This window comes from Equus przewalskii, chromosome 22, assembly GCF_037783145.1.
Source record: "Equus przewalskii isolate Varuska chromosome 22, EquPr2, whole genome shotgun sequence".
In the NCBI taxonomy this organism is placed as follows: Eukaryota; Metazoa; Chordata; class Mammalia; order Perissodactyla; family Equidae; genus Equus; species Equus przewalskii.
The window spans coordinates 20952573-20979488 of NC_091852.1; the positions used below are offsets into that span (position 1 = coordinate 20952573).

The window sequence follows — 26916 nt, forward strand, 5'->3', positions numbered from 1 at the left end:
TGGTTGAAATTTTTCCAGTTTTTAAGTATCATGTATGAAAGTGCAATGAGAGGTAACAAGTTAACTTTTCACCTAACCTATTTACAGTCATGGGCCCCATAATGACATTTTGGTCAACGACAGACCGCAAGTACGACGGTGGTCCCATGAGATCAGTACCATATCGCCTAGGTATGCAGTAGGCTATACCATCTAGGTTTGTGTAAGTTCACTCTACAATGTTTGCACAATGACAAAATCACCTAATGACGCATTCTCAGAATGTAGCCCCGTTAAGTGACGTATGACTGTATTAGTATTTCTATCCAATTGTATCTATTTTGAGAAAATTGATGTTTGAAAAATTCCAAGCCTTAGACTCATTGCTACTTGTCCTTTTGTGGAGGGAGAGTCGGAACAGATCTCTGTGACCTGTAGTTCTCATGCCACCCAAGACTGCCTGTTCCACGTCATGTTGTCGGTGCTACCGGAAAACTAGCAGGGGACAGTTAAAGTTTTCACTTGAAAAAAACATGATAAATCCAGCTGATTAAAAAAGTAGTTGATCATTGGAAAATTTGGCGTTTCTCTAGTTAATTTCTGTGCCTGTTGGTTTGCCCCTCACCGCCTTCACAGTCTGAGTCCAAATCTCTAGGAGGCAGCTCCACGTTGTCTTTCCTTCATCCTGATAATTTCTCTACTTTACGTCTCCTAACGATTTAATTTCTCAGGCTGCCTTTACTGATTTGCATTTGTAGACATGTTGCTTAGTAAGTATGGCATTTCATGTTATTCCCCTCAATATTTTTCTTGAGGGCTAGTTCCATGTTATGTATTTTGCTGTCACTATGGCATCCGGTACAGAAAGGGGTGTTCCATGGTCTTGGTACTCACATTCACTACTGATGATGAGCGATAAGTTTGAGATTAGCAATTAACACAGGGACCAGCCACCACAATGGAGGAATGAGGGAGGTTGAAGCTGGTGGGTGGTGAGAAGAAGAGAAAGAGTGTATTTAGTTGGGGAATCAGGCAAATAAGCAGAGTAAGCGCTCTTACAGGGGAAGTACAGGCTATTATGGGCACATAATCCTGAGAACATTAGTGGGAGGTGGGGGTCAGAGAAGTTTAAGCTGAAACCTGTTGGGTGAGGTGGAGTTAGCCAGCTGAAAGTGGTAGATTTCAGGAAGAGGCTGTTCCAGACGAGCAGGGACAGCATCCTGTGTTCAGAACCAAAGGGAGTTTAGTTGGTGATTTAAAACTGGAGGTGGAGTTGGTATGGGGGTGTGTGTGGAGTGGGCAGGATAAGGTCATAAAGGGCCTGGCGAACCGTGTTAAGAAATTTTAAACTTTATCTCAAGGGTGGTGGGAAATCATTGAAGAGTTTTAAGATGGTGAGTTATGTGATTAGAAGTGCAGATGGGAAAATTTCCTCCATTTTGGGGATGTGAGGATGGCCTGAGAACAGAGGCACCTGTAGTGATACCCAGGTGAGAGACATCCTAGCCTGGCTCGGACAGGGATTTGAGGCTAGAGGAAGGGGGTGGACAGAATGGAGTTTGGGAGTAGGAGCTCTGTGAGCTTGCTACAGAAACTGAAGTGGGTTCCCTCGTGGCGAGTTAAATCAGACTCTCCACCAGAAGTAGTTCTCTCACAAAGTAAGGTATATTTGCAGCAAATAGACCATGAGGAATCATTTCCAGGGTCATGGCGTCCCTGAACGAAGGGAAGCAGGGACATTTATTTCGGATGGGGAATGAATATTCAAAAGGGAGCCGTGGGTATTCGCTTGCAGAGGCTCAGTTGGAAAACATGCTTCCACATACACTGCAGGTTATGGTAATAAGGCCCAAGCTCCTCCTGGAGAGATCTTAGCGTTAAAAATAAGGCACAGGTCATAGGAGTAGCTCTTGTGGTGAGGCTTGGTCTGGTTCAGGATGGCTGGGGATTGCATCTCCTTAACATAATGAAAGGAAAAAGAACAATTTGGAAAAACAGTTAACATCCAAGCCCACCCTTGAGTTCTTTGGGGTAACTAGTCGTTGAAGAGCTGGTGGAATGGGGAGAGGGAAGAGTCAAGTGCATGCCCAGGTTTCGGGAGGCACAGCTGCTACTCAATGAGAGGACGCCTAGGAGGTCTGTGGGGGAGGACAGTGAGCTCAGTTTTGGACAGATTGAGTTCTAGGGTCCGCAGCACATCAAAGAAAAATGTCCGTTGGAAATGTATATTTAAAGTTCAGAAAAGAGAGAGCGCCGTGAGTTGGATTCGGTGAGTCTCCCCCATACAAGGGTCATTGCAGCTGTGAGGTAATAAGACCGCCCAGTTAGGGGTGGGGACGTAGCGTGGGAGAAGAGGGCTTAGGGCAGAACCCTGAAGAGCAGCCTACAAAGGAGACTGAGGAGGAGCGGCCAGGGAGGTCGGAGGGAGCCTGCAAGAATGCGTTTCCAGGAGGGAACAGTTCCCGCTGTCCGATCCTGTGGACCTGGGGGATTTGGCAGCAAGAGCAGTTTCAGGGCCATGATGGCTGCTGGGCCCAGAGCAGAGGATGGAGGAGTGAGTGACAGGTGAGGAAGGAGTGACAGCACCTGCAGATGCTGGGCTTCTGCTGGCCTGTGTGGAGCCTTTGAGGGCTTTAGAAGAAGGTGTGCCCCCTGTGGGTGCACACAGTCCCTGGGTGTTTGATTGGTGGGTGGACCGTGGGTGAGAATTCAGTTCCCATATGCCACCTTAGCTGGTGCCCTTGTTTAGTGTGCCAGCTGCACTCCCCATGCATGGCGGCTTATGGTAGATGAGCAGTTCTCAATCCAGGACAGTTCTGCCACCCAGGGGATATTTGGCAATGTCTGAAGACATTAGTGGTTGTTACCACTGAACCAGGGAGAGTGGGTGCTACCATTTCTAGTGGGTAGAGGCCAGGGGTGCTGCTGAACACCTACAATTCCCAGGAGAGCCCTCACAGCAAAGAATTACCCGGCCCCAAATGTCAGTTGTGCAAAGACTAGGAAACCTTGGTGGAGGTCCACCTTTCAGGGTCTTTGTGAGGAGGAGGGTATGGGAGGGTGGTAGCTGAGGGTGGACCTGAGAACAGTGGCCTTAGACTTGGCCACAGTCTCATTTGTGGCAGTTTTCATCTTACCTCCCCACCCTCTGCCATGTAATTCTTATTCAGGTTGTAGCTTTTCAACTCTTTATTCTCCTGTAGCCATTTTCACTACCCCATAAATACTGTACTGCAAAGTAGTCTTGCATCATGATTTCTGTTTCTGGGCACATTGTAAGACATCTGTGCTTTAACACCATTGATCGGGAAATTTCTATTTTGGCAACCAAGAGACGGACAGACGTTGCTGTGGCTGATCTAAAGGAGCCCATAATTCAGTGTCCGGTTGATAAGGCTTTAATGTGTGGTCGGTCAGCCCCTTGACTGTCAGGCTTGGAGAAACGACAGGAAGTATTTCTTGTCTTTGGAAATGAGCCTTGCTTCTGGCTCTGGGAAGAAAAGAGTACAAACGGTTCTCACCAGATAGGGTTGCAGCAGCTCTCCCAGCATTTTGGGAACAAATCAAGTCATTATCTCAACAATGTCAAAACTGTGTTCCCAGATCAGTTGTGGTTTGAAACATTTGGGGCTGATGAGGAGGAGAAGAGTTAATTAGCAGCTCCCTCGCTTGTTGTCCTTTTTCAGCCTTCTCAAATTGCAGCGTGAGAGTCCCTCAGACACGCTGGCTGCTCGTTTGATTATCGGTGTTTTGCACGATACAAAAGGTTGCTTGCTAAATTTTGTGAGCCCCTCTAATGTGAGAGTGACAGTGTCCTGGGTCCAATGAACAAGAAAATTTACTGTCACGTATCATCAATGGGGAAGCGCTTGAATTCACAGAACAGCCTTGGAGAGTCCCGGGTAAGTTTGAAGAGCAAAGTTGCCTTTTCCGTTTTCTGAAATGTTTTGCCCTGCTACAGTGGGTAAATCTAAAGCCCCTGAAAGAAGGAAAACAAGCTTAATATTAAGTTTTGGCCAAGAGTATACAAGACAATGAGAATGTGTGAGTTAAGAACAGGAAGCATCTTAATTTTAAAATGGTGGTAGCAGAGATGGAATAAACTGAGCTGCTGGCCATGTCGATGTGAGATATGCCTTGGTTGTGGGTGTTTTCTTTCTGACTTGATTACTGTAGATAGAGATGTAGTTTAGGCCCCTTTCTATTATCTTTCATATGGTAGTTTAAAAAGATAGGACTGAGGACAAGAATTCTCTTCCTGCATGGTGAGTACCACTATACAGGTGCTGTAAGTGTGCTTTTTTGTATCTGTGTCCATATGGCCTAACTCAGTCCCCAACCCCACAAAATAAGAAAAGGCGCTGTGACTTTTAAATTTCTGTAGTGAGCTACCCCATGCCGTGAAAGGGGAAAGTGTTGGGCAGGAAACGGAAAGTTTTAGGGTAAAAAATGTTGATACAAAATCTCATTTCCAGTATCGCACAGTCTTTGATCATATAGTTAAGAGAGAGCGTGAGATCATCTCACATTTTTTAGTTTTTCCAGTCAGGACTGTGGGAAATATTGGTAAACATTTATCCTGTTTTTACAGTTCTTCGTACTATGAAATTCATGATCTTTCTTCGTAACTACAATAGCATATGTTTATCTGTATAGTTAAGAGTTTGGCCAAATCCTTTTATTATGTGTGCTAAAAATTCTTGATAAAGGGGCTGGCCCCGTGGCCGAGTGGTTAAGTTCACGTGCTCTGCTGCAGGCGGCCCAGTGTTTCGTTGGTTCGAATCCTGGGCGCGGACGTGGCACTGCTCATCAAACCACGCTGAGGCAGCGTCCCACATGCCACAACTAGATGGACCCACAACGAAGAATATACAACTATGTACCGGGGGGCTTTGGGGAGAAAAAGGAAAAAAGTAAAATCTTTAAAAAAAAAAAAAAATTCTTGATAATTCCTTGAGGAAAGGATATTTTTTATGGATAAGTAGTTAAGGGAAAGTAAGATAATTCTTGTACCTTCGTAGTATTGCCAGTCATTTTAAACCATATTGCAAGCCCTAGGTGAAAATGATTATGTTATTAAAGGTTTTCCTCAGTTCAGGCAAACAGCAGAAGATTTTCTAGGAAAAGATGCACACTCCTTTCTTAGTGTTATTTTAGTTGTTAACCCAGGAGGGCTTTCTAAAAGTTTGTCGGCAGTACGCAGAGGGTCCCTGATGTTGTGACTGCTGCAGGTGAATTGGTTACTTCCTACGCTGTTAAACCCTCAGCAGCATGGATCGACACCCCGGCTGCTCTCTAGGACCCCTTCACAGTAAATAGCAAGGGTATTTGCCAAGAATGTTTGCAAAAAAAAGAGAATGCAAACAAATCTATATTTATTTGAACAAACAGATATTCATGATTTAGATGAAAAAATCGAATAGGTATAATATGAGGAAATTTTTATAAACAAATATCTCCCAGGGCTGGCCCTGTGGCCGAGTGGTTAAGTTCGCGTGCTCCACTTTGGCGGCCCAGGATTTTGCCAGTTCGGATCCTGGGCGCGGACGTGGCACCACTTGTAGGGCCATGCTGAGGGGGTGTCCCACATAGCACAACCAGAAGGACCTACAATTAGAATATGCATCTATGCACTGGTGGGCTTTGGGAAGAAGAAGGGGAAAAAAAAAAAACAGATTGGCAACAGATGTTATCTCAGCTGCCAATCTTTAAAAAAATAAAAAATAAAAAATAATATCTCCCCCTCCTAACTCACTATGTATTTCTATGTTGGTATAGAAAAAAATATACATATAAATATATCCATATTAAAATGTTAACAGTGATAAAGTTTCTTTTGGAATTTTAGTAATTTAATTAAAAAATTTTTTTCTGAATAGGATTTTAAAACATTTCATAAAGACCATGTTATATTTATGCAGTAAAAATAGAGGGGGAAGGTAAATATAAATATATAATTGGCAGAAATTTTATAGTCTGGTTAAAGAGCTGTACATTGCATGAAATGATGAGATTATGTAAAATTAGTTTTTTTCATTTTAATTCCACCAGTCATTCCAAGGAAGTTTCTTTTCTTTTTCCACTTATTCCACAGGAAAACGGCAGGGAGGGAAGCATATGTGAATTTTCAACTTTTCTTCTGTTTGATTTTACTTCTTCCTCTCTCTTGCTTTGGTGGTGCTTCTTCCAGGCCTCTTGCTCCAAACCTTCTACAGGGAGTGGAGATGACCTCATCAAAACCCTTCTGCAGGATCTGTCCCCCCACTTCCTGCTCTGGGTGTGACTGCTGGCCACTTGCCTCCTAACACCCCACTCAGCCCTGTGGGAAAGCAGCGTTTTACTTAATAAACAGTGATTGTGCCTCATTCTGTGGCTGACTTAGTTCATTTTTTTTTTTTTTTAAGATTTTATTTTTTTCCTTTTTCTCCCCAAAGCCCCCCAGTACATAGTTGTATATTCTTTGTTGTGGGTCCTTCTAGTTGTGGCATGTGGGACGCCGCCTCAGCGTGGTTTGATGAGCAGTGCTGTGTCCGCACCCAGGATTCGAACCAACGAAACACTGGGCCGCCTGCAGCGGAGCGCGGGAACTTAACCACTCGGCCACGGGGCCAGCCCTGACTTAGTTCATTTTAAGGTTCTTCTGTATATCAGTGAAGAGAATTGCCAAGGAGTTGATATGACAGAATCAAACTAAACTGGTAGAGGAAAGCTTCATGGTGTGTGGTTTCTTTTTTTCTTTTTTCTTTCTTTCTTTTTTTTTTGCTGAGGAAGATTAGCCCTGAGCTAAGATCTGCTACCAATCCTCCTCTTTTTGCTGAGGAAGACTGGCCACGAGCCAACATCCATGCCCATTCTCCTCCACTTTATGTGGGATGCCTGCCACAGCATGGCTCGACAAATGATGTGCAGGTCTGCACCTGGGATCCGAACTGGCAAACCCCAGGCCACTGAACTGGAACATGCAAACCCAACTGCTGCACCACCAGGCTGGCCCCGTGTGTGGGGTTTTTTTTTTTTTTGCTGCTGAGGAAGATTAGCCCTGAGCTAACATCTGTGCCAGTCTTCCTCCAATTCATATGTGGGTCACTGCACAGCATGGTTGACGAGTGGTGTAGCTCTGTGCCTGGGATCTGAACACGCGAACCTGGGCTGCCAAAGTGGAGCGTGCTGAACGTAACCACTATGCCACAGGGCCAGCCCCTCCATGGTGTTTGAAGACAATTTCTGTCTCATGTTCAGCAGTTTTCATTCCTTTAGGATAAAAGGCTAGGCAGTCCTTAGGAAGGACTGTTTTTGCTTCCTTTTCCTTTTCTGTCCCAGGCAGCTGTCTCGGCACACAGCTTCACGTTGGGTGCAAGCTGGCTTCCACAAGCCCCAGGCTCCTTCTGGGGGTGTGAGAGAGAAGCCATCCCACTCCTCGCTCCACTCGAGCCACCTGGCTCCTTTGTTTCTTTCTCCTCCTTGTCCTCTGGGGCACAAGCGGCAGTGACTCCATGACACAGGAACTCAGAAGCTGGTGAATAAATCCCCGGGCAGGTGGCTGCCTATTGTCTGAATGGAGGAAGCGAGTAGGGTTCTTCCCAGGACTGCTTTCATCTTCGGATAGCTTCTAGAGGACAGAATGATCCTTGACTGGGGCTGGGGGATTGCACACACGGAGTCCTGGGGTCAGAAGGTTCTGGGGAAGACCTCCTTGGTGCCTTCTGTTGGGGGCATGTCTGGAATGTCAGCGGTCTCAATACCTCTGCACTGGAGGCAGGTATTCAGAATAAGGAGTTCCTATCTGGGAAAAAAAAAAAACTGCACACATTGCAGGTGGGATAAATAAGCAGACCTAATCTGTGGTAGGTTCCCCCTGAGGTCGTAATTTTTAATATCTTTTTAGCTATTGGTAATTCTAAAGAGATGCTCTGATCTTTAACTGGGTTTTATGATGGCCATTAGAGTATTTATTACCAAAAAACCACTCTTATTATTTAATAACATGGTGCTCTTCACCCGTTCCTCCCATCCAAAGGTAAGGCTGACTGCGGATCTTTAACAATCTCTTCCCTCGGGCTGAGCAGCAGGAACAGATAAATCGTCTCAAAACACCACCAACAGAAAGTGACCTGGACTCCTTTATTGGATTAAATTCTCTCGGAAGTGAGAGGCGGTGACTAGCAGCCTGAGCAAATATACAAGCTCCCAAATCTAGGGCTTTGGGGTTGAGGGAGAGAGGGGGTTCATTATAGAAAGGTACAGCAGTCACCCATTCCATTTCATCCAATTTCTTATGCCATTCTTTGCCTGAACTGTCTATCTTTTGACTTTATTCAACCCTTCTGCCCCTTTTCCCAGCCTCTAGAATAATTTCCTGACCTATGCTTAAAGGTTTCTCCAGGATAATGTAGCTCTAGGAGTCTGTAAATCCAGCCCTCTGTCTGCCACATCGCTGCCTCCCATCTGGAGAGGAGCTGGGCGAGGGAGAGGCAGGGAGAGCTGGAAAGGAGACAGGGGCCGGGGAAGACAGCAGGGCTGGAGAATGGAAGGAAGTGGAAGAAGGACGGGACAGGAAGCGGATGGCAATTCATGGCTCATACCACACGTGTGGCTTGGTATAACCCCAGTGGTGATAGAAGACCATTCCCAAGGGCTTTTCCTGGGAAAAATAAAGGCAGAAAGATAAGGTGAGAAGAATGAAGGCAGGCCACGGGGGCAAGAGGAAAAGAGACAGATGTGCCTATTTCCCTCTTTTATCCAGGTTGACTAGATGGGACCTAGAGTCCTAACCCATGGTGGTATTTAATACCAGATGCAGTAGACTAGGTAACTTGGTTTTATAAGCATGATTCCCAGAATTTTGAATCTGAAGTCAACCGTCTGTTTAAATTCGGAGGATCCAAAGTTGTTTTTCAGCTCTTACCTGATTCTGCTTTTGGAAACCAGAAAGATGCTGAAAGAATTTACTTTCTCATCCCGACGATACTGTATGTCTGAAAACCCAACTGATCCAAAAGTGCCTTTACCTCTTAACTCGACCAAGTTAGGCGGTCGCTCTGATTGGCTGAAACAGTGTCCGGAGAACTGTCTATACTAATCACTCTCAACTGTGCCCTAGACCCGGCACTTGGTACTAGAAATGCAGCAGTGAAGAGACATGATCCCTGCCTACACAGAGCTTGCAATCTAGTTGTGTAGACTGGTATTTAACAGAAAATTACAAAAGAACAATGCAATTATAATTGTGACAAGAGTTACAAAAATTAAGTAAGATGTGTAACAGGAGGATCTAATCTAGCCTGGGCTGGGAGGGCTTTCCCAAGAAGTGACTTGAAACCTGAAGGACTAATAGAATTGGCTAGGTGAGAGTTGGGAGTGGATGCTTCCAGAGGGGAACAGTGGTGGAACAGCATGTGCAAAGGCCCTGAGGTAGAAAGGGGGCTTTAGCTTGTTTGAGGAACAAGTTAGAATCCGGTGACTGTTGTAGGAGAATGGACAGGAGGAGGACAAAAGTAGAAGCAGGAAGATCAGTTAGGAAGCTCAAGGACTTGCCCAAGGTCAGTTAGCTGGTGAATGGCCGAGCCAGGACTCAGACCCAGGTCTGTATGAAGATAAAGGCATCATCTCCTCAGCATTTGTTAAACTGTATTTGGTACTGATATTGATGTCAACTCAGAACATATTCAAAAGATTCTTAAGTGACAGGAAAGGAAGGGGAGTACTCATTTGAATGAACCGACAGAAAATTGGAATTTTGCCTGCCTTCCACTTCAGCCTTGCCAAAATGTAATTTTTTTAATTCATCCAATCACATTCTTGACTAATCTGCGCAAGTCTGTACTATGCCTTGGCTTTACCCCCATAACAACTTAGGGCTCTTTAAAGAAAATATTCTGAGATGTTTTCTCTTGATCAGGGTGTTTAGATGTGGTATACACGACTTGTGTTGCAGAGTGAGCTGTTTTTCTGCCTTGGGATCTTTTGTTACGAATGAATGTGGTTGTAATTTTGTCACCTTTATTTAAAAAAATCATTTATCAGGTGCTTTTGGATAGACAGTGATTTAGATGTTTACAATCTCTACTTTGTAGAGACTTAAGTACGTTCAGAAGTATTTAAAATTGAACCGTTGTGTTGACTGACACTGATACAGTTACTCTCCTGCATCGAGGGCTGCTTTGTGCCAGGCGCTCTGCTTTCAACATCTTTGATTCTCACGACTTCCCCATGATAAAGGTTGTACTGTAATTTTCATTTTACATTTGGGGAAACTGAGGCTTGAAGCAGCCACATGAGGTTTCCATGGCACCCAGGTGGGAAGTGACAGAGCTGAGACGGAACGTGTGCCTTCCCAGGGTCCCTGCTCCTTAGCCCCTTGCAGCTCTGGTTTCGGAGTCAAGTTTAACAGTTGTCACCTCAGATGCTGAGAAGTGGTATAACAGGAGGTTGTGTAAATTCGAGCAGTGTAATGAAATATTTTCTTATAAACTGTTGTAAGGATTTTGTTCCACAGACGTCCTATGAGGAAAAGGAAGCTAGTCACTAAGTTTCACTTTCCTGGCTCTCTTACGCTGAGCTTTTGGTAACTTCAAAGCTTCCGTCTGTTGGAATGTACTTTCCTAGGAATACTGGAAGATCAATGAATTACTCTTAGTGGGTTTAATGGAAATTAAACCCACATATAATGGCAGTCTCAGTGAATGATCACGTTAAAAATGTCATTCATGGCAGTGGTTCTCAAACTTTAGTGCTCATCCGAATACCCTCAGGGCTCTTTTAAGACACAGATTGCTGGGCTGCACCCCTAGAAAAAGAGTTCCTCATTCGAGAGGTCTGGGACTGGTCTGAGAATTTACATTTCTGACAAGTTCCCACATGCTGCTGCTGTTGCTGGCCTGGGGACCTCACCCCGAGAATCGCTAGTACGGGACAGTAGTAAGTGCTGATGAAGTTGGATGGGCCAGTAGCTAGTCCTTGAGAAAGCCATTTCCCAGTCTCAGACCTGTGACACCCACAACCCAAAGCAGGATGGCGTCCTGAGGTCCACCAGGGTCAAGTGTGGTATGGTGACTCCATGACACCATCACCCCTGTTGGGAAAACAGTGGGGTCCCCTGCCTCACCTTCCCCCACATCATGTACATGATGGCAGTTGACTTAGACGTCTCAGGTGTATGCTCTGTCAACTCTCCGATGATTAAACTCTTCCACTCTGCTAGGTGTGTGACAGTTGCGCACACTGCTAAATTAAATGAGTCAAATGAGTAAACATAAATCAGGGTGCAGAAACCAATTAGGTCAAATATTAATTCTAACGTGCATATTATGGGGATTGTCCTTACTCTGGGATGTTTCAGTGCCAGAAGCGTTGCTGGGTTTCCCCTCCTCTCCTTGCAGGGACCGAGAATGAGCTGTGATAACCTGAAAGTTTAAGATTCCTCTTTGGCTGGACGTTAAATCACACAGGCTGCTTTAGTAAGCCTTCAGAAATTCTTTCAGATGGACGTGTTCAGACTTGTGCTGGAATATGAAATATTTGATTTAACGAGATCTGTGGGTTCCCAGGGCATAAATAATTTTGAAAATATGTTTCTCAAAATACAATTAGGGAAAAATCCCTTTGAAATGCTAAAATTACCCTTTAGTGGTGATAAAGATGCTGACAAATCCTTCTATTTAAAAACGAAACCAAAACAAAACTTTTAGCCTTAATGATGTTATAATATCATTAACTTGTTTGTAGACAAACATCACTGGTCATATTTAAAATAATCATGAAACTTTTTCAGAGCCATGCTTGAGACAACTCCTTTTGAATCATATGACTCTAATTAAAACATTACTGCAAAGTTGATGAGGGGGAGCTTATTACTTCTTGCTCTAAAGTCTCTGTTGGCGTAGTTTGGGGAGAAGAAACAAAAAATAGTAACTGAGTGTTTTAGTAAATCTTATTTTAAGGAGGAGGGAAAATTTTGGAGCCACTGCTAATGAACCTCAAACTTGAGACCGGGGCTGGCCCCATGGCTCAGTGGTTAAGTTCGTGCGCTCTGCTTCTGCGGCCCAGGGTTTCGCTGGTTCGGATCCTGGGCGTGGACATGGCACCGCTCATCAGGCCATGGTGAGGCGGCGTCCCACATAACAGAACTAGAAGGACCTACAACTAGAATGTACAACTATGTACTGGGGGGCTTTGGGGAGAAGAAGAAGAAAAAAAAGGAAGATTGGCAACAGTTGTTAGCTCAGGTGCCAATCTTTAAACAAAAAAACCCCTGAGACAGATTAGAATTTGTTGTTTAGCTTATCTTGTTTAATTTTCTTGTTTTTAATAGTGTGTATATTACTTAGATAAGGAATTGCTGTGAGTGTGCTGCAGGAAGAGAAGTTCAATGTGTGTTTAGTGATTCCCAGGGAAGCATTTGGGAACCCTGGTTTCTTTTTCTTTTTCTTTCTAATTTCCTTTTTTTTAAAAAAAATTATTTTATTGAGGTCATAATGGTTTATAATATTGTGTAAATTTCAGGTGTACATTATTGTTTGTCAGTTTCTGTATACACTGCATGGTGCTCACCACCAATAGTCTCATTTTATCCATCACTGTTCATATGTGCCCCTTTACCCCTTATGCCCACCCCCCACCCCCTTCCCCTCTGGTAACCACTCATCTGTTCTCTTTGTCCATGTGTTTGTTTATCTTCCACATGTGGGTGAAATCATATGGTGTTTGTCTTTCTCTGGCCTATTTCACTTAATGTAATACCCTCAAAGTCCGTCCATGTGGTTGCAAATGGGATGGTTTTGTCTTTTTTTATGGCTGAGTAGTATTCCATTGTGTATATATATATATACGCCACATCTTCTTTATCCATTCTTCCGTTGATGGGCACTTGGGTTGCTTCCATGTCTTGGCTATTTTGAATAATGCTGCAATGAGCATAGGATGCATGTCTCTTTGAATTGTTGATTTCAAGTTCTTTGGATAAATACCTAATAGTGGAATAGCTAGGTCATATAGTATTTCTATTTTTAATTTTTTGAGCAATCTCCCTGCTGTTTTCCACAGTGGCTTCACTAGTTTGCATTCCCGCCAGCATTGTATGAGTGGGAACCCTGGTTTGTCAATTGTGGTCTCCTCTGATTGAGTGTGGGTTGAGTCTTGGGGTCTAGAATCAGCCAGGCCAGTTTCAGAATCCCAGTGCCACCGGTTACTAGATGTGACCCTAACAATATCATTTAACCATGAAGTCTCAGTTTCCATATCTGTGAAATAGGTATAATCATCTTATCAACCTCATGTGGTTGTAGAGGGCCTGGTTTAGTAATCTGTAATGTTAGCTATCATCCTGATAAATCCCATGGCCATATTCGTTTTCTTTTTGGGAGAAAAATAAAGTAGGGATTCTGAATATGTTAAGCAATCTGGATAAGAATGCAGAAAATAGAAATAGTTGCTCCAATGTCATCTACCTTATATGGTATTTTAGGGTTATTTCATTTTGATATCTTTGATGAAATATAAGCTTATATCCAAGATCATTTTAAAATTTTAGTATAATTTTTAAGATGCTACAGTGTAAAAAGGTGGTTGTAAAACTAAGGTTTGGGAAATTAAATAAATTAGATACAGTGACGATAAGGTTTTCCCTTTTTTTGTGTGTGAGGAAGATTGGCCCTGAACTAACACCTGTGCCAGTCTTCCTCTGTTTTGTATGTGGGATGCCACTACAGCATGGCTTGTTGAGCGAAATGTAGGTCCACACCTGGGATCTGAACCTGCGAATCCCAGGCCGCTGAAGCAGAGCACATGAACTTAACCACTGTGCCACAGGGCCAGCCCCAAGGTTTTCCTTTTTAATGGGTGTTTTTTTCATTACTCAATTGATCCAAAGTGGGATTTTAAAATCTAATGTCATTGTTCCATTAAGGTAATTCAATCATTTATCCAATTACTGTCCTTACTCAAATTAAATTCTTAGTCCCTTTGGTGCTTTCTCTCTGGCTATTGTCCTGTTTCGTGACTTTCCAGAACAGTTTCAGTTTTATTTATTTTTCTATTTTCGTGAGCTAGGCGTCCAATTTAATTCTTTTATTTGACTGAGCTCCTCCTCCCGTGTTCCAAGCTCACTTAGGACTCATTTCTCTGCTGTAGCCTCAACTGTGGTCTCAGCTAACGAGATGCCCCCTGGGGATGTTGTCTGGATTCTTCTTTGAATAAACCACTTGCAAAAAACCGTTTTTGGGGCAATCACAAAAATTTCAGTATGGACTGAATTCTCCATGATAAGAAATTATTGTTAATTTTGTTAGGGTTTGATAATGGCATGGTGGTTATGTTAAAAAACAATGTTCTCATCAGTTATAATAGGACGCTGAAATTCTTTTGGGCAAAGAGACACATCATCTTCGTTTTGCTTTAAGATATTCCAGCAAAAGTAAAACAAAGCGAGAAAAGGAAGGGAAATACATAAAAAAGAGGGCAAAATGGTGAGGATTGTTGAAGCTCAGTGACGGGTACATTTGGATTCATTATAGTTTTTTCTTGACTTCTGTGTATTTTTAAAGTTTTCCATAATAAAAGGTTAAAAAAAAAAAGGAAAGGAAAAACGACTGTGGAGTTTCAGGATCCTCCAGGTGTTTCTAAAGGCTCCTTGAGTGACAGTGGGGAAGAGTGTGAGAGGAGGCCCGGTTGCAAGGGGGCCGACACCTTTGAGAAGGTTAGAGGAATCGGAAAGGGCCTTAAGCCGGAGAGCAGCAGGAAAAGACGGGCCTGGGACTTGAAGTTGTTCTATGATATAAATAGGAGACCCCGAGGTAGCCAAACATCTCATTCTGGGGAATGTGGGGATAGAGGAAAAATTGAGAGGAATCTCCCCTCTCCCCACTGTTACACGTTTGATTCTCTTTATTTGCCGTAATAGTGTTCTGTGAAGTGCCGTGAGCACCGAGTTAGTGAAGGCTGGACCATTGCTCCTGTGGAAAAAGAAATACAGGCTAAGGTTCCTGTGAGCTTTGGGTCATAATATTTTGCCCAGCTGATCAATGTGTAGGCTTGTTTCATGTGTGTCTCCAGTTGGAGACACCTTGTTGACTCTGTATCGTCGATTCGTTAACACTAAACTCAGGGCCAACAGCGCTGTAACTTATGTGTGAATGAGGCTCATCTGACGCACATTTTTTTCTCCATTAGGGCACAGTGCAGCTTTCTTTAGGAACACTAGACAGCACTTGAACACTATGCTTGAGGGCCATTTTAATCAACAAAATTCCAACAAAAGCATAAAAATGCAAAAACCATGGAACTAAATGATTGTGAACAGGACTGTTGTTTACAGTATGACAATATGAGAGCTGAAACAAGGAGGCAGAGTGTTGCCTTGGTTGACCTCAGCTGGGAATGTGTGCGTAGAGTGACTTAAGTATTTCACCACTCCGCACATGTCCATGAATGACCGTGAGTGTGGATTTTGGGGTTACAAATAAATTGTAGTGAGGAGGCCAATTTGCAAATATAGAATCCGTGAATAATGAGGTTCTACTTTATTTTTAACAAGCCTTGTTTGGGGAGCTTACCCATAGACATTGAATGTTTTTTCCAAAGATTTGTCACCTTCTTGTGAATTGTGTAGTCTGTTCTTATGATCTTAGAGATTTATTCTCAACTCTCTAAAAATCAAAGGTAGTAGCTGTTTAGAATTTCTTGCAAGTATTTTTGCAGTAATATCCATTTAATTTTTTTGTGTGCTGAAGTTTTTAATTACACAGTCAACACTAACATTCACTTCTGTGATTTCTTTGATTTTTCTCTGAGCTTAGACACCTTAAGGATGAGGAATTTTAATTGGAAAAGGCAAAACGATTGCAGGCAGAAGTGGATGGATGTCTAGGCTAAGGGAGGTGACCAAATACTTAGGTTCTTGAGTTTGAGTGTCCAGGCCCAATTTCATCATATCTTAGGACACTTAAAAAGTCTCGCCAAAGGTAACCCATTTGAAAATGCTTTGTAAACTTGAAAATGCTGTCAAAAATAGAAGGGTGTAATATTGTCTGATTTGTAGACTTCTGTTGACAGTCTTGGAGGACAAGAGAAAGGCTAAAAATACTAAAAAGACCTGCAGATGTTTTTCAGAAGTTGAAAACGTTTTAATTTTCTAAAATATAAAATGGGGGCCGGCTCTGTGGCCGAGTGGTTAAGTTCTCACGCTCCGCTGCGTCGGCCCAGGGTTCGGATCCTGGGCGCTGACATGGCACTGCTCGTCAGGCCACGTTGAGGTGGCATCCCACATCCCACAACTAGAAGGACCTGCAACTAAGATAGACAACTGTGTACGGGGGGCTTGGGGAGATAAAGCAGGAAAAAAAAAAAAAAGATTGGCAACACTTGTTAGCCCTGGTACCAATCTTAAAAAAATAAATAAATAAAATAAAATATAAAATAGATTTTTTTTCAGCTGTGGCCCAGAAAGCTTTAAGGCGATACCCTAGCAAAATTAGAGTCTTCTCAGGTTAAATATTTTTGTGGCTGTCTACCACGTGCCCCATTCTTATTTTTATTACTGCCCTTCACACATACTGTGGTCCAGCCAGATAGCGTTATTTCCTCCTGCAGGCCAGTGCTTCCCTGTTCTGGAACTTTCTTAAAGCATTTGTCCCTTGTGTTGGAGTTGTTTGCGTGTGTGTCATCTCTCTCCCTCCTACAAGATAAGCTTCAGGTCTTATTCGTTGTTTTCTGTCTCACAGACCCTAGTTCAGCGTCTTCCAAAGAACAGCTGTGAAATAACCTTGGAATGGAATAAATAGAGGTAATCCTGTGATTACCTAGGAAAGAGGCAGTCCTTGCAAGAGGTTGGCATGGGTTTCCCAAGGACAGGTGTGTCCTAAATTAACCTTGTCTCCTTTTTATTTTGCTTTTTTATTTTATTTGTGTGTGTGTGTGTGTGTGTGAGGACAATTGGCCCTGACCTAATATCTGTGCCAGTCTTCCTTTATTTTATGTGGGATGCCACCACAGCATGGCCTGATGAGCAGTGCTAGGTCCGTGCCCAGGATCTGAACCTGTGAACCCTGGGCCGCCGAAGTGGAGTGTATGAACTTAACCACTACGCCACTGGGCCAGCCTCCCTTGTTTCCTTTTTTAATAGTTATTTATTGAAGAGAGTCTGAGTAATGCCGTTGTTAGGGGATATCAGAATAAAACCAGGAGTTTGACTGAGTTTCTTAGGATCCTTTTATGGATAAGTTGGAAAAATATGGACTTGCGTATAATAAGATACATAGGTGTGTTGCATGTTGATTAACCATTTGATTTTGTGCAGTTGACTCCCTTGCCAGTGCTAGTCTGATTTTCCCATCACGGTCCCGTTAAGAAAGAGGAAAGTTAATAGTTTCTTGGTGGGTGCGGAGGAGCGGAAGGAGCAGGGCTTACTGTGGGCAGGGGTGTCGGGAGATTGGGAAGCATAACCAGGAGCTAAACGTCTTTGGAGTCTCCTGTTTTTGCACAAAGATGAATCCACTTTGTATTTTATTTTTTAACATACCCATATTTGTTTTAATATAAGAATAAATTTTTTAAAACAAAATGGTTTGAGTAGTCCTTCCAAAATGACATGGTATCCTAGCTTGAGGAAGTGGCCTTTGATAAAGGTGGATCAGCTTTGTGTCTGTCCCAGTCTTGGGAGGAAGCTAACCGATTGGATGTCAGAAATTAGGCCATGGGCTGGCCTGCAGTTAAGTTTGCACTTTCCGCTTTGGTGGCCTGGGGTTCGCCAGTTCAGATCCCAGGTGCAGACATGGCACCGTGTGTCAAACCACGCTGAGGCAGGCGTCCCACATATAAAGTAGAGGAAGATGGGCACAGATGTGAGCTCGGGGCCAGTCTTCCTCAGCAAAAAGAGGAGGATTGGCAGCAGATGTTAGCTCAGATCTAATCTTCCTCAAAAAAAACAAGTTAAAAAAAAAAGAAATTAGGCTGGAAAAAGGCTTCCAAAAGCTGAAGGGGATCAATGTGAGCAAATGTACAATTAAGCTCTACTGAATGCAACTTCATTGTACCTAGAATAGGAAAAAAAAAATTGTGTGTTTGTGGAATGGGGAGGCCTGGGTCAGTAGCAGATCTTGTTAAAAAGATGTAAAGTTTTAGCCAACCATTTGATGTGGTAGCTGTCTCCAGCAGCATTAATGTCACAGCCTTCAAGACAAAGGAGATAATGAGCCCATTGTTTCCTGCCTTGGTCAGGCTGCCTCTCGGGGCTTGCTTCCAGTTCTGAGCTCTACATTTTAAGAGGACAGGCCAGGGAGGTAAATGGACTAGAAACTGTCCCCAGCCAGGAAGAGTCGCAAGGCCTGTTGGGTGGAAAGGAGAGCAAATTTATTTCTCAGCTTCAGGGGGCAGAATGAGAACTTTCAGATACACACAAGGAGACCATTCTTTTCTATGTCAGTTAATTCAGGATCTTTTTTCTGTATATACACATAAAATAAGAATCATATATACACTATTTAGTAGTTACTTTTTTCACTAAATAGAGCATGTGCAGCACTTCATGTTAATATTTATAGATCTACATTATCTTTTTTTTTTTTGAGGAAGATTAGCCCTGAGCTTACTGCTGCCAGTCCTCCTCTTTTTGCTGAGGAAGACTGGCCCTGAGCTAACCTCCATGCCCATCTTCCTCTACTTTATACATGGGACGCCTACCACAGCATGGCGTGCCAAGTGGTGCCATGTCCGCACCCGGGATCCGAACCGGTGAACCCCGGGCCGCCGAAGCAGAACATGCACACTTAACTGCTGCGCCATCCGACCAGCCCTACATTATCATTTCCAGTGGCTGTATTGCATCCCATTCTATGAATGCATCCTTATTTCATAAAAACCATCCCTTACTGCTAGTCATTTTGGTTGTTTCCAATTTCTTAATAACATAAACAACAATCCTATGATGAACATCTTTGAAATACTTTTGTGTACTTGTCAATTTGTTTCCTTCAGACAAATTCTCAGAAGTAGGATGGCTACTATCAGGTCAAAGTTAGTCTTTTTTTTTTTTTAAGGCTTTGGATACTTTGCCAGTTGCCTCACCAGCATGCCTGGCTATACTAAAGAAGTTCGATTACCCCAAGTCAGAGGGGCTGTAGAAGGGATTTCGGCAGAGTTGTGTGGTGAACAGCGACCTAAGATTCCTTCAAAATGTCGTGAAAGTTTTTCATGGGACCAGGTGATTATTTGATCTAGAGATGTTGTGTTCAGTCTTACCGTGTTGGTCATAATATTGTAGCAAAGTGTTGTTAAGAGTCTGTAAGGGAAAGGTGCAGAAGATTTCTGCCATCAGGAAGCGCTGTAGAAGTGAACTGGTCAAAGGAGGCACATCTCAGGCTGCGTCTCAGCCTCGAGACCAGTGGCTGGTAGCAGTCGGCAAATTACCATTTTATAACTCAGGTACGTCGAGCTTTCCCGAACTAAGTAAAATGCACTTTCTACACACTGCTCGAGCTGGGCAGCCTTTGCTTCTGGAGAGGATGGGGACAGGCAGAAAGCTGCTTTAGACCATGTTCCTAGTAGAGAGTTCCAAAGTGCTTTAGCATGTGTTCTATCTTCATGACCCAAAGCCCAGCTCCAGTGAGATGAGGTGGTGTATTGATCCATCAGGACAGTAGACTCCAGCTTCACTGCTGGGGAAGCCATTGACCCCTAAGCCTTAGTTTCTTTTCTTTTTCTTTCTTTCTTTCCTCTTTTTTTTTTTTTTTGGTGAGGAAGATTGGCCCTGAGCTGACATCTGTGCCCATCTTTCTGTATTTTATGTGTAGGATGGCTGCAGTGTGTAGGTCCGTGCCCGGGATTGGAACCAGTGAACCCTGGGCCACAGAAGTGGAGTATGCGAAGTTTTTTGTTTGTTTGTTTTGTGAGGAAGATTGGTCCTGAGCTAACATCTGTTGCCAATCTTCCCATTGTTGCTTGAGGAAGGCTAGTGCTGAGCTAATGTCTGTGCCATTCTTCCTCCATTTTATGTGGGATGCCACCACAGCATGGCTTGACAAGCGCAGCTAGGTCTGCACCCAGGATCCAAACCTGCAAATCCCGGGCTGCCAAAGCAGAGCTCATGAACTTAACCACTACACCACTGTGCAGGCCCAGAGCACGTGGACGTAGCTGCTACTCCACCAGGCTGCCCAAACCTTAGTTTCTTAACCTGTAAAATGAGATGAATAATTATCGATTGTTAATAATTATCGATTATTCTAAAGGAGTCGTGAGGATTGCGTGAGATGATATACAGGATAGTACTTTATAATCTGTCAAACGCTGCACAAATATTAGCTGTCACTGTCAGCTAATGGAACTTTCAGCTTTAGTCTTTCTAATGGGTGAAGGAGCTAGTGAGCTTCATCAAGGAAGAAATTGGGTCTGATTTTGCTTGATTTTTTTCTTCTTAATATTTGGCTCATAGTTTCAACTCACTAAATATTTGTTGAATGAATGCAAGAAAATATTAGTGGAATATAGGCTGAGCTGGCATAGAACAGCATTTTTTCCCTTGAAAACATGTGCTTCTCATCTTTGTGGAATAAGTACTATTTTTCATATCTTACCCGTGAGGAAACTGAGATCCGTTGATCCTTAGGTCACTCTGACATCCAGATCCTGCATTTTCGGGTGATTTCTAATCACATGGAAAAGGGATTACTTCGAATACTTTTTTTGGTGGTTGAAGGTAAGAGATGAACCAAGCCTATACTACAGGCTCGTTTACTATATATAGTACTATGTAGTACTTGTGTACTATAGCTCTGTTGTGTGAAACCATTTAAAGCAAACTGATGAAATATTTTGTCAGACTTTATTTTTATTTACTTACTGATGATTAATAGAAAAAAAATTTGTGTGTTTGTTTTATATGTAGCCCTCACTGAAGTCTCTGTTGCCAGGAAGCTAATTCTGTTATCATCGTCCCTAATATGGCAACTTTGCCCATATTTCTGTTCTTTGTGCATTGTGTTTGGTGTTAAAGTGTGACTATTCCATTAACTGGGAGCTCTGAATAGCCATTGTGTAACTGGAGTGACATTCTGTCTGTGTCAGTTCCATGCATTGTGTTTGCGAATAAACGTGCTGTTTTATTTCTGATGAGACTTCTCTCATTGCCACTAATGATATGATGTTATTGAAAAGATAAGCCTATGAATAAACTTCGTAAGTACCTTGCATTGTTGAAACATATCTTTCGGTTTAGGATTACCTGATTATGTATATGTTTCCGTATTTTCAAATGGGCTATAGAACCATCAGTGTCTTATCCTTGGTCTTTAGGTGAGAAGTGTCAGTGAAATTGAATCCAGAATTACATGTTCATGTGCGCGTTGCTAGGGAGAGATTCCGTCTTTTTCGTTTGTTTTTTGGGTTTTTAAAATCGGAATTTCAAATTAGACTATGGACCAGAAATGCTTCGAGACCCTGACTCAGCCAATTCACTTCAGCCCCGGTAGTTTGTTTGATCACTAGAAAGTGGTGTAAAACACCCAGACTAGTGCAGGGTACTCATACATGCTAAACAAACATTTATTGGAGACCTGATAAAAATCACAGGTTCTCTTCTTTTCTTATCTGTAACACTTCATGGTCTGTGAGCTCCTGGGGAAAGGGTCTGTGTTTTACTCATTCCTTGGCATCCTAACTTCTCACCTCTGCCTCCTAGTGTAATAAAATTTGCACTTTCTGTGTCAAAGTGAAAATCTTTAAACTTTTTTGACTAGGTGCCCCTGGTCATGTAAAACACATGTAAGCACATGTCCTCAAAATAGACACTTATTTATAAATTATATACATGTATGTATCTATATTGAGGCTATGTGCTTAGATTGTTTCATACTGATAATATAATATAAAACACACATAACAGCAATGTTGAAATAAGAGAGATGAAAAGTTTTTCAAATGTATTGATAACCATGATGGCTTCATATTAATGTTAGCTACTATCTAAAAAGGTACACTAGATGCTTATTTCTGCTCATTCCTGCTTTTGGCCTCTTCATAATCTGGGCTTGCACCCAACTCTAGCTTTTCATGGCTCCCCTCCCACCTCCTAACCCTCTTCCAGCACGCGCCCCTGCTAACTGCTTATCTCTATGCTTAATTCAAATTCTTGAGAGTCAGGCTCTCATTTACCCAGTTCACCTCATCACATCAGGTCAACTTATGTGAATCTCTTTGATAAACACAGTTGGGCTTGCACCCAACTCTAGCTTTTCATGGCTCCCCTCCCACCTCCTAACCCTCTTCCAGCACGCGCCCCTGCTAACTGCTTATCTCTATGCTTAATTCAAATTCTTGAGAGTCAGGCTCTCATTTACCCAGTTCACCTCATCACATCAGGTCAACTTATGTGAATCTCTTTGATAAACACAGTTGTTTTGGCTTCTCTTGGAAAGTCACTCTGTTCCCCGCAAGTGGCCAGGGCACGTTGGAGACAAAGTCACTGGACACAAACATGGCTGCTCAGGCAGCAAGGAGTGTGAGTATGACAGCTTCACTGAAAAGGGTCCTGAGAGGCTGGAATGGAGCCTTACTCTTACACAAATGTGTCTCTGGGTCTAGAAGAGACATTGAAGTCCGACTCCCTAGTTTTCCATTGCAAATCCATGCCTATATCCTTTTAAAGACCACTAGGCATATTAGACAATGTTTTTTGTAATTTAAGTAAACGAGAGAGCTGGAGACCGTTTACTCCTGTAAAGAACTTCCCCACCCACCTATCTACCCATCCACCTTTCCTGTCTAGTTACTACTGGGGAGAAAAGGGCAGCAGCTTCCATCTTTAAGACTTAACCCATAGTTCTTGCAATGGGGAAGAATGGTTTTAGGTTTGCTCCCGTTTAGCCTCATACAGACAGGAGTTTAAAGATTGCTTCTGCAGAACACAGCTCCCTTATTCTAAGTCCCTTCCGTGTAGAGCCAACGAGGAGGCCTTTTGCAGAATCGCCTAGTTTGGAAGTGCCCTATAATGAAGCACATATTTGGGAATGTGAAACCCGTTTGTACATCCATGGGAATGTTTTCTTTTGAGAAACAGCGTTCTAGGGCCCTCCTTTGCAGATCTTCAGTTCTGCGTTGGCCCATTTGAAAGCCTGTTGGCCCCCGGAGCAACTTGTGAGCTCATCAGAGTCGCACCTTCTCATCTGAGTTATGATCCTGCAGTATGGAAGATTGCGTATGTTCCATAACTTTAAGTTGCCAAGTGGTATTGAATTTAGAGTTAATATTTTAGACTGGCTCAAAACCATCCAGAATGAGCAAAATGTATAGTCTTCCAAAGAGAGGAGTACTAACATTAAGTGCCTAAGTTCCGCACTTTGCATTCTTTGTTCTACTTAATGTTCACGCCCCTATCAGGTAACTGTGGTTATTCCCGCTTTACAGAGAGGAAGACAAAGCTCAGAAGTTAAGTGATTTGACTAAAGTCACAGACTTGTCACGTGTGAGGTAGAAGGTGACTCTGTGTGATGGTGACTTGCGTTTCTCTTGAGGAACTTGGTGCCAGGTATGGTGGTAAGCATTTTAATAGGCATTATCGTATTCATTTTCACCACATTTGAGCCTCAGAGGTTTAAAAATCAGTCTTCCAATACTGTTTTTAGACCCAGGACAAACACTTAAAACATTGATGAATTTCCTTCCAGTTGTTTGTACATTTTTTTTATAGTCTCTTCAATTTCATACCCCGTTTTCACTTAACTTTATAAACTAAGCATTTCCTCATCTTAGTAAAATCTTCATAAACATGTTTAATGTTTGTATAATAATTTAATAAAAATTTAAGTTTCTGACTTTCTGCTGTTACAATAGGGGGCAGTGAATGTATTTGTGGCTAAATCTCTGGGGGTTTTTAAAAACATTTTCTTGGTGTGTATTATTAGAAGCAAAATTACAGGGTCAGAAGTTGCAAATGTTTATTTTTAAAACTGTAACCACTTTAAAGGCCCTTGATACATTTTGCCCAGTTGAATTCTTTAAAAGATGGGACGAATGGCCACCACGATGTCAGTGTGTGTGCGCCTATCTCCCTGTAGACCTGGCCCCTGGGGATGGGATGGATGGTTCCAGTGCTCCTCCATCCGGCTGCAGTCCTCCACCCCAAACCAACTCCGCTGTGGGATGTGGGGAGGCTGTTGGGGCAGAGGTCTCTGCTCGGTCCGCCTGGCACCTGGCCACTTCCAGCTGCTTGATGTGCTCCCTGGCAGTCCTCCTGCCACCCCTCCATTATGTCAGCTCTGTTTCCAAAAGCATAACTTGGTATCCCTGTATTATTCATCATTCTCTTATTTATATCCCCTCAGTGTGTCATACTACTTTTCTGGTTTCTAATTGTATTCACTTCTACGTAGACTTACAAGAGATTTACCTCTTTGGATTTTTAAACCAGCTTTTGAATGTATCACTTCTGTTTTTTCTGTCATTTAATGCATTCATTGTTGCTGAAGCATTTTATTTTGTAACACTTTTTCTAACAAATGGAGTTGAGTGTTTTTCCTCATTTGGATATGTAGTTCATTTCTTTTGATTACTTAGGGCTTGCATTTACCATTGTGCCCACCTTGACCAGATCCCATAAGATTTGTTATGTAGGGTTTGTGTGTTTTTGTTAATTCTACACCTTTCCCACCCTAAATCTTCTTGTTATTTTGAAAATAGTCTCATATTAGGATTTATATTTCTTTGAAACAACAATTACTTAGGAGAATAGTTTCTTTGTCTTCATGTATTGGGTTTTTTGTTTAAGTACCTGTTATTTCTATGACAGTTTTGTTTTTCATCTGTGCTCAGAGTATGGTCTATCATTGCTACTTTGTAGAATTTATTGAATTCTTCTTTGGCCTATGATATATATAAAACACTATAAATTTACAGTAAATTATGTGTGGAGATTTGGGAAAAAATCTATCTCTGTAGAGTTAACTTTGATTGATTGATTGATTGATTGAGGAAGATTAGCCCTGAGCTAACATCTGTTGCCAATCCTCCTCTTTTTGCTAAGGAAGACTGTCCCCAAGCTCACATCCGTGCCCATCCTGCTCTACTTTATATTTGGGACACCTGCCACAGCATGGCTTGCCAAGCGGTGCCATGTCCGCACCTGGGATCCGACCCAGCAAGCCCCGGGCCGCCAAAGCAGAATGTGCACGCTTAACTGCTGTGCCACCAGGCCGGCCCCTTGGGTTTATTTTCTAAAGTCTGTGACTGTATTTTCATTACCATCTAAGTGTCATGTCCTCAGCATCCCCTGAATATGAAGCCTTGGCTTGTTTTCCTGGCTTGGTTAACAGTTTTGAGATAACTGATTCTCGTTATCTGGCCGCACTGTTACCCTGTGGGCCCAGCTGGGTGTACAGCCTGTGGGATGGAAAGAAATCAAGACTCAGGTCCCTAGAAACCGAATCTGTGACCTAGACCCTGTCCCTGAGGTGCTCTGACCAGAATGTTAATCTGATTGTTTGAGAAACTTTCATCATCGTAAAAGGCAGAAATAATTTTCTTAGTGCTGTTGATAAAATCTGGACACATCCTGCTCCCCACTCTCTATTATGGAAACTGCGCATTGCAGATTGACTTTCCTTCTTAAAGCCACCTGCCGCCATTAACTTACATAAATTGTCAAATATACTAAGCATTTGAAAATGTGTACTTTTGTAAGCTTTTGGGAGATATCTAAATATGGAAACTAATTAGACAGTGACTAAATTATGTTGCTTTTCATTTGAATTTAATAAAGTTACTTAAGACTCCATTCAGTTTTTTGTGAGACTTCATAAACATGTTTACTGTCTGTATAATAGCGTAACACTAATTTCAGTTTCTGGCTTTTTGCTGTTATAATAGTGCAATGAATGCATTTGTGTCTAAATCTGTGGGGCATTTTTTTGAACATTACTTCCTTAGTATATGTTATTAGAATTAAAATGGCTTGGTCAGAAACTACAGACTTGTGTGTGAGTATGTATGTATACAAGTATAATAACTGTAACCCCTCTAAGGATTCGTGATGTGTTTTGCCAAATTGACTTCTTTTAAAAATGGGACCACTTTCCACCCCAACGTCAGTGTGTGAGTGCCGGTCTCCCTGTAGCCCTGGCCCCTGGGGGTGGGCTCCTCCACCCTGCTGCGGGCCTGCATCCCCGACCGACTCTGCTGTGGGGTGTTTTGTGTGATAAGTCGGTGTCATGTGTCTTCTCCACAAGCGAAGGCATTGTTACCAAGGCAAACAGTGATACTGGATACACTGTTGTACATGCCAGATGCCAGAGAAAAGGTTCCTTGGAGGAATTGTTGACCACTGGAGAAGTTGTGGCAGTGCAGAAGTTACAGTGTTCCTGTGGCCACACACGTTAATGGATTTGTTCTAATGTTGGAGCCCTAGTTAAATGAAAATTCAGAACACCTCCACTGGAAAAAATATAATAATAATATATATTATTATAATATAATAAAAATATAGTTAAAAACCATAAGAGTGCATTGCTTGTCAAGATTTAGCAAAGAAGACCATGTTGTTGAACAAGATAGGTTGCTTTTTTCTTTTTAATAGGTAAGAAAATAGTCATGCTTTGCTTGTAAATCAAAAAATATTTTTGAGGGCCGGGTCAGTGGCACAGCGGTTAAGTGTGCACATTCTGCTTCGGCGGCCAGGGGTTTACCAGTTCAGATCCTGGGTGCGGACATGGCACCACTGGTCAAGCCATGCTGTGGTAGGCGTTCCATGTATAAAGTAGAGGAAGATGGGCATGGATGTTAGCTCAGGGCCAGTCTTCCTCAGTGAAAAGAGGAAGTCCTCCATGACCTTGCAGTCTAGGAAGACTGACCTTCCTCCATCGGTCACTCCTCCCACAAGGAGCCAATTCCTCTGTCTTTTCATTCAGGATTTGTAAAGCAAACACCAATCTCAGGGGAGGGGAGGGAGTCAGAGAACGC

At 42.7% G+C, this 26916-nt stretch overlaps 1 protein-coding gene across 8 annotated transcripts in view; it reads left to right on the top strand.

The window, feature by feature from the left end:
• The window catches only part of KANK1 (KN motif and ankyrin repeat domains 1), a 199323-nt gene that overhangs the window by 34460 nt on the left and 137947 nt on the right, over nt 1-26916 (top strand). Inside the window, exon 1 of one of the 8 annotated variants that reach the window (XM_070590467.1) lies at nt 2312-2544. The exons of 4 other annotated variants lie outside the window; for them this stretch is intronic. The gene's annotated coding sequence lies outside the window, so the exon portion shown is untranslated. Of the gene's footprint in view, nt 1-2311; nt 2545-3591; nt 3882-26916 lie in introns of those variants that run through there. 3 more of the 8 variants (XM_070590471.1, XM_070590470.1, XM_070590465.1) reach the window with 3 other exon arrangements.